We start from the raw sequence: 8973 nt of genomic DNA on the forward strand, positions 1-8973 counted from the left end.
TGGCATTTTCAACTCCTCACTGCAGGCATGTCATGTGCCTGCCTGCTTCAAGTCCTCTACCATAATCCCTGTCCCCAAGAAACCTAGGATCACTGGACTAAATGACTACAGACCCGTGGCTCTGACATCTGTGGTCATGAAGTCATTTGAGCGCCTGGTTCTCTCCTATCTCAAGACCCTCACGGCCCCCCTCCTGGACCCCCTGCAGTTTGCATATAGAGCCAACAGGTCTGTAGACGACGCCATCAACATGGCCCTACACTTCATCCTGCAGCATCTGGACTCCCCAGGAACCTACGCCAGGATCCTGTTTGTGGACTTCAGCTCTGCCTTCAACACCATCCTTCCAGACCATCTCCGAGGCAAGCTTTCCCAGATGAATGTGCCTGATCCCATCTGCCGGTGGATCACTGACTTCCTGACGGACAGGAAGCAGCATGTGAGGCTGGGAAAGAATGTCTCGGACTCCCGGACCATCAGCACCGGCTCCCCTCAGGGCTGTGTTCTTTCTCCTCTGCTCTTCTCCCTGTACACCAACTGCTGCACCTCCACCCACCAGTCTGTCAAGCTAATCAAGTTTGCAGATGACACCACTGTTATTGGGCTCATTTCGGACGGGGATGAGTCTGCCTACAGGAGGGAGGTTGAACGTCTGGTGTCCTGGTGCAGCCACAACAACCTGGTGCTGAATGCCCAGAAGACAGTGGAGATTATTGTGGACTTCAGGAAGCACACAGCTCCACTCCCCCCCATCATCCTGACTGACACCCCCATCACCTCTGTGGACTCATTCCGCTTCCTGGGTACCACCATCACCCAGGACCTGAAGTGGGAGCCCACCATCACCTCCTCCATCACCGTGTGGTACGCTGGAGCCACTATCAGGGACAAAACAGAGACTGCAGCGTGTTGTGCGCTCTGCTGAGAAGGTGATTGGCTGCAGACTCCCATCTCTGCAGGACCTGTACACCTCCAGGACATTGCGGCGTGCAGCTCGGATCTCAGCTGACCCTTCTCACCCTGGACACAGTCTGTTTGACCTGCTCCCCTCAGGCAGGAGGCTCCGGTCCATTCGCACCAGAACCTCTCGCCATAAGAACAGTTTCTTCCCCTCTGCTGTTGGACACATGAACAATAACCATATGACTGTCCCCGCCACTAACACATGACCCTACGCTGTGTCACTGCATCATTCCATGTTTGGCACTGATCACCACCTGCACTCATGTATATATCTTTCTACGTAGCACTCTTAATTCTTATTCTCATGTATATATCTCATGTATATCTTATGCACATATCTTTCTACGTAGCACTTTTAATTCTTATTCCTACTTTTATTTTTTCCATGTCTATTTAAGTGCTATTTATGACACTATGTTTGCACTGAAGCACCGCAGCAATTTCCTAATGTTGTAAACCTGCTCAACATTTGGCAATAAACCCCTTTCTGATTCTGATTCTGATTCTGATTACATCTGTGGGATGATTATTGGTAATTTTTTCTCTAATGATAAAAATTTTATTTGTGAAGAAATTCATGAAGTCATTACTAGTTAACGTTAAAGGGATTGTTGGCTCAGTAGAGCTCTGACTGTTTGTCAGCCTGACTTGTGATGTGAAAACATGGCACAAAATTTTACATTCATTGTAATGTACATTGTAACATTTTAATGTTAGCGATGTGTTAAAGCTACCTGATGTTGTAGAGGGCATGAAAATCACAGGCAGTGGCATGTTAGATTGTAATGTGTGCACAGAAGAGAAATTCACTAACAACAGAAACAGACAAAGCAACCCAAAAGCGAGTGAGCCATTACAGTTGGTGCGCACTGATCTAGCCAGCCCCCTTTGACCAAGTGGCCAAAGTGGTTATAAATATGCTATATTATTCACAGATGATTTTTCAGGGGCAGTGTCAGTTTACTTTCTAAAACAGAAAAGTGACACCACAGAGGCCACAGCAAAGTTTCTAGCCGACTGTGCACCATACGGCAGTGTTAAGTGCATTAGATCGGACAATGGCACCGAGTTCACAAGCAGTTCATTCCAGTCTCTTTTAAGGGAAAAGGGCATAAAGCATGAGACATCTGCATCATATTCTCCTCATCAGAATGGCACAGCTGAGAGGCAATGGAGAACTGTCTTTGAAATGGGGAGGTGTCTTACTAGAAAAATGTCTGCCAAAAGGATTATGGCCTTATGCCATTCAAAATGCAGCACACACCCACAAGAAATGCTACAGTAACAGGACTAAAAGTACACCCTATCAGATGTTAACAGGGAAAAGACCAGATCTCTCAAAACTGTGGATATTTGGGTCAGACTGTTATGCATACATACATGATCACAAGAAACTTGATCCCAGATGTGAAAAGGGAATATTTGTGGATTATAGTAAAAATTGCCCAGCATACCTGGTTTATAACCCCCACACAGGAAAAGTGTCAAAACACAGACTCCTGAGATTTATCAAGAAGAACACTGTTAAACAACACAGACTGATGAATATGACACAGAAATTCAGACTGATGAGCATGTAGTGCCTTCAAAAGAAAGTACAGAACAACAAAATGAAAATGCAGCAGAGAACAGACCTCCTAGAGATGAGGAAACCAACACAAATGAACCAAACCCTGACATAGAAAGAAATGAGGGTGATGAGCAAAACCAAACTGAATGCTATCCTAACAGAGAAAGGAAACCTCCTAAATATTTAGCGGATTACACATCTAACTGCAAAGAGTTAGCTAATGTAACCTCTGTAAGTGTTGATAATTGTTACAGAGCAACCTGTGGAATCCCCCAAACCTATAAAGAGGCGCTGATGTCACCAGAGGCACCAAGGTGGAAACAGGCAATAGCAGAAGAAATCAACTCTCTGAAAGAGAATGACACATTCATATTGGCTACTTTACCTACTGGTAGAAATACCATTGGAGGAAAATGGGTCTACGCCCTCAAGGAAAATGAACAAGGACAAATATTCAAAGCCAGGTTTGTAGCAAAAGGTTACAACCAGACACAAGGAATAGACTACCAAGAGACATTTGCACCAACAGCAAACATGACATCTGTGCGAACCCTAATGCAAATAGCAGTCCAGAATGATCTTATTACCCACCAAATGGATGTTAAAACTGCATATTTGCATGCTCCCATTGAGGAAGAAATATACATGGACCAACCAGAAGGTTTTGAGCAAACGGAGTTGTTGTGTTTTAATAAAACATCAGTAGTAGTGAGCAAGCTTCTTTATTTTAACGTGGCTCACATCCATGCATGTAAACATAACCTGCCGACACAGTATATATCACAATTTGGTTTAGACAGCCCCCTAGTGGTGAAGCTGAACTAACCCACATAAGTCCTATCAACACAAGAGTCAGGAGAAAGTTTGGTGTACAAATTAAAGAAATCCCTTTACGGGTTAAACAATCAGGTAGAAACTGGTTCAAACTCTTGAATGACTACCTTGAACAAAAAAACCCTTTCTGATCACTGTGTATACAGGAAGGACATTGAACATGAAACTACTGGTTATCATCTGGGTAGATGACTTGATCATTGCGGCTAGCAATACTAACTTGTTAAACACATTCAAAGAAACAATGAGGTCAAAGTTTAACATGAAAGACCTGGAAAAAATATCCAGTTTTCTTGGGATACAGTTTATACATAAAGAGAGTGAAATCAGGATGAATCAGAAGAGGTACATTCAAAGAATGTTGGAACGCTTTGGGATGTCTGAATGCAAACCCAGATCCACACTATGTGAACTAAAAACGGACACTACTACATGTGGAGGAAGTGATGCAAATGAGACTGTTAACTCAAGGGAGTACAGAGAAATAGTGGACAGTCTGATATATGCCATGACGTGTACGAGACCAGATATAAGCTGTGTTGTTAGGAGACTATCTCAAACACTAGCTCAACCCACGAGAGAGGACTTAGTAACAGCAAAACAAGTCCTCAGATACCTAAAAGGCACAAATGACTTTGAACTGATCTTTAAGAAAAGCAGTGAGGATCTAGATCTAATTGCTTACAGTGGCTCTGACTGTTCATCCTCTGTAAAAGGTACACATGTACTAAACTGCTTGGGGACAACCAAGGGGCCATTGCTTTAAGTAAAAATCCAGTGAACAGAGAGGTCAAAGCATATTGATGTGAAATATCACTTCGTGAAGCGGTAAATGAAGGGAAAATCCGCATTGAACACTGTCCATCAGAAGAAATGGCTGCAGACATACTAAGATAAGATAAGATAACCTTTATTAGTCCCACACGTGGGAAATTTGTTTTGTCACAGCAGGAAGTGGACAGTGCAAAAGTTATGAAGCAAAAATTGGAGTAAAATAAAATAAGAATAAATACAGTACACAACTGTACAGAATAGAATAAAATACTATATACAGTAGAATAAAATAGAATAAAAATATACAATAAGATAAAAATAGAATACGAATGCTATATACAACTGAGTAAAAATACAACGATGCCAGAAAAGATTATTGCACTTAGTGTTATTGCACATGTGTGGATGTGTGTGTTTGTTCAGTTAAAGTCTTTGTTGTGGAGTCTGACAGCAGTGGGGAGGAAAGACCTGCGAAATCTCTCTGTCCCACACCGTGGGTGCCGCAGTCTCCCACTGAAGGAGCTGCTCAGTGCTGTCACAGTCTGCTGCATGGGGTGGGAGATGTTGTCCATCAGGGATGACAGCTTAGCCACCATTCTCCTGTCACTCACCACCTCCACTGGGTCCAGAGGGCATCCTAGAACAGAGCTGGCCCTGCGGATCAGCCCGTACTTATGTGCCGACACCGGTGTTTTAGCAAAGCGGCGTGGCTGATGTGGAGTGAAGCCACGATAATGACAACGTGTACAAACATTGGAGATGTGAGCAGGACAGACGGAACAATTGACGGAAACAGTTTGGACTTTATACCAGTTTTTAAATTGTGTTGATCGGCCACGTAAAACCAGAGTTATGATAAAAATATCTGCAATGTTTGGTTTTCTTCCTGAATACTGTCGTTGTTTATATTTCCTGCGGGACGAAACGTTTTACAAGAAGAAAGGCTCGAAAGCACTCTCCGCCTGTGAGCAAAAAACAGAAACACCCCCACCCTTTCCTATTGGTCGAAAAAAGTACCATGTCGACCAATCAAAAAATGATATGGCAAGTTGTTAAGAAAACGTGGGGAAGTGTTAGGAGTTACTGCGGTGTTTTGAGATGTGAGAGATTTGCGACGTTTAGCACAAATCTTGTGTAGTTATTGTGTCAATAGTTTTGTTGTGTGTGTCAGAACAATGAGGCGACTGCTGAATGTTACAGGAGTTACAGCAGTGATACATCTGCTGTTGTCAGGCCTGCAGGTATCAGGCTGTTGTTCTCCTTTATCTCATAGTGGACAGAAATTATTTTTTTCAGTGGCACAAATAATTTGTGTGGCATCAGATTTGATGCAGAACAGCTGATTGTTCAGTAAATAGTTTGAAATGTTTATTTTAAAACGCCTTGGCTGCATTTAAAAAAAAAATAGCTGCAAAAAACTTTGTTGTTTGCCAAACTGAGTTACTTTTTTGAAGAAATAACTATATAATTAATTGCCCAACATTGGTCCAGCAGTTCTCAGTCCTTCAGACTACCCCCTGTTGAATTATGTGCCCACACCCAGCACTGCAGGGACCAAGGTTTTGAGGGGAAGGAAAGACTTGCTGATGCCAGTCTCATAGCCTCAGCCACCTCTTCCACCTGTGTCACTACCGCCCCCACCACCACCACTTGGTAAAAGCCCCACAACCTCTACAATCACCCGACCTTTGTCTTCACTGGCTGCTTGTACATCAACCTCTGAGACTGTTGGACCCTCCATACTGCCAAAAAAATCCTGCAGTCAGACCAACCCTGGTGATTGTGGCCCTCCTACATCACTCTCTTCCACAGTGGCCATAACACCCACAATTAGCAATCTAGACACTGCAGGCAGGGCTTCAGTCTGGACAAGGGCAACCCAGTATAAGCGTAAGCTGAGGGCTCACCCCTCAGATGTAGGAGCCGAAGTGTCATGGGTGCAAAACCTCCCCATTTGCAGAATGTGCAACCAGCCAACCCAAGGACATAAAAAGGATTTTCCATTCCAGTGCAGGACCCAGTATGGTAACCCGTACCACATGTATAATCATTCTTATTGTGTGATGTTGGTTTTAGAGGCATCTTGTCTTTTACAATCCAATGATCAAAACATTCTAATTTTCACTTTTTTTTATACAGTTGGCTTTTAAAATACCTCACATTACATTCAGAATCAAGTTCACTGATTGCAGTGCTGTTTTTTGTGCTTTGTTGTTTCATCCACTTTAATAAAGTGTTCTGTGATACAGCAACAGTGAGTTGTGGAACCACTTAATGAATGCCTAAGTTGGGCTTTAATCTGCATTCGACTTACTGACCTTCTTTCAATCAGCATCCCAATAGTCCTAAGTGCACTGTCAAAACATACAAGTATAAATAGATAAAATGCTGTTTTGGAGAAGAATCTCTCAGAGGGTATCGATGTTGCCACAATGCACAGTGTCTGTGTCGTCACTTTGGTAAAACCTGGATAAATTGAAGCCTTGGTATCCCACCAGCTCAGTGGGTCTGCACTTCTCTGGCAAAGGGCCCCATCAATGTAGGATCTCACTTCCAGTATTGCATCTGCTGAGGGATTCCTTCTGGTAGTGTCTGTACTTGCTTGTTCTTCAAAGAACCTCTAAAGAGCAGATGCTTGTTGCGCCTTCTGTTTACCCTCTTCTCCCTCTTGGTCCCCTGGCAGTGGAGTTGGTTTGCTGGATCTTTCTGCTGCAGTTATTCTCTGAAGAGCTTCATCCACCGCTCCGTTGTCATTAAAGACCAGCTTCTTGAATCCTGGATCAAGAATGGTGGTTTCAGAGAGAACAGCGTTATATTCCATTCTGTGGAACTTTCTGTCCATGGTGCACAGAGAGCATCCACCAACTACTTCACTTTTCCTGTAGTTACTCTGGTTTGACGCTCAGCTTCACTGTCTGCAGACCCTTGCACAACAATTTGGAGGCCGTGACATGACTGAAAAAGGGTAAATAATAAGTCTCAAAGTTATTTATGTTTGTTTTTTCAAAATTCAGCAGTATATTATAACCACCAGCAAAACCACTTTGTTTTCCACATCCCACTCTTTTGCCACTTTGAGCTGTTCTGCTAAGTTCTCAGAAGTGTGTCTGTTGCTGATCTCAAAACAATCTAGAAGACAGAACTCTGTTTTATAATTTGTGTCGGTGACACATAACTGACAAGAAGGATGTGGTGGTTTGGGATGTCCAGCTGTCAGTTGTTGGACAGACTGCTGTAGCTCTTTTAACCCTCTCGCAGTGATGCACGTTCTCTGTCATATCACACATAACTGACTGTGTTTTATCTTTCCAGTGCACTGATGGGTGGACTGTTCTCAGGTGTCAGTGCAGGTTGTTTGTGGAGTTACTCTATGTCAGCTCCTTTTCTTGCAGACTCTACACTCTGCCATTTGTTTTGTCAATAAAATTGAAATGGTGCCAGATTTTGCATCTTTTCTTGGTGTCGCTTATTTTCTTTGCTATACCTTTCTAATGTGTCGATGTTGTCTGCTGTTGTTACCCCCTGCCTCTCTTTCTCTCCTGGTCTGTTCCTCAGCTACTGCTGCTGTGTAACTACTGCCCCTCCCCCCTCTGCTCAGTGCAAACACAAGGCTCAGCGTGAGAGAGTAAGAGAAAGAACATACAAACATGGCTCCAATTAAGGAACCGGCTCCTGTCGTTCACTTCAAAGATCGTGATCGACCCATCACTGCAGTTCATCGAATGATCTGAAAAACAAACCCAAAAAAACAATTACCCCAGAGAAAGGTTTGGGAGTTTGGGAGAAAAAGTAACACATCATCTGCCTGAAGACTGATTTTATGTTCCACATTCTTGCATCTTAAGCCCTCATTCACTATAGGTTGTCTAATTCCTGCTGAAGTTCGCCTGATATCAGCGGTGAATCCAGTGTTATTGCTCAATGTCTGTTTACTTTGTATTGAATATGAAGTTGTAAAAATCCCTAACAGTGTTGTTCATTCTTTCAGGGTCACACACACACTGTGTTCCCAGATAAATCTTTAACAGAACTTTTAGTCAGGGGTGCACATAAGTGGTACACAGGTGCGCATGCACTGTCAAAACAAAAAAACGCACACCAGATTACCGGCAATTACTTTGGCGTATTTTCTGAGAATAGGCGCTTCTTTTGCGGTTCAGACTCCTTCTGACATTTCTTTGGAGGTGGAGGAACATCACAGTAATTGCTTAAAGGAGCTTGGTTCTTCGACATCTTTAAGAGTTCTAAACAAATCTCTGTCCTCCTCCAGAAAATCTTATGTACACAACGCGCGTTGCACATTTTTTATTTTGACAGTGCATGCGCACCTGCGGACCACTTATGTGAAACCCTGCTTATAGTTGTTTTTTAGTATTTATTTTTAACTGGTTCGCTAGAAATTGACCAGATTTGTTACCATGTTCAAAATTTTGCAAGCAAAGCCTTTGTGCAAAGAATTGTGTTTTTCTCATATTAGTGATTTCATTTCATTTAATTTTAGTTTTGTTTTATGTATTTTGTTCAGTATTTCCTGTTCCTGGTGGGACACATAGGCTTCTTTAAAGGATTTTATGTTTTTTTTTCCAATGCTTGAATATTTTTGTTTTCTTTTTTCTTTGTAAAATAAAATGAAATTATTTTACCTCATCATAGCTTTCCCTGCTTCCCAGAGGACAGATGCTGACGTTCCAGGCAGGTTATTATAGTGTAAATCAGCAGTCCCCCACCCCTGGGCCTCGGACCGGTACCGGTCCGTGAGTCATTTGGTACCGGGCCGCGAGAGTTGAGGCTCAGGTGTGAAATGTATGGTTTTCAGGATTTTTATCGTTTTT

Source organism: Aulonocara sp. 'chitande type north' Nkhata Bay, linkage group LG3, assembly GCF_057382095.1.
Source record: "Aulonocara sp. 'chitande type north' Nkhata Bay isolate Kocher_YH1m ecotype deep benthic linkage group LG3, A_spYH_male_GT1.1, whole genome shotgun sequence".
Taxonomy (NCBI): domain Eukaryota; kingdom Metazoa; phylum Chordata; class Actinopteri; order Cichliformes; family Cichlidae; genus Aulonocara; species Aulonocara sp. 'chitande type north' Nkhata Bay.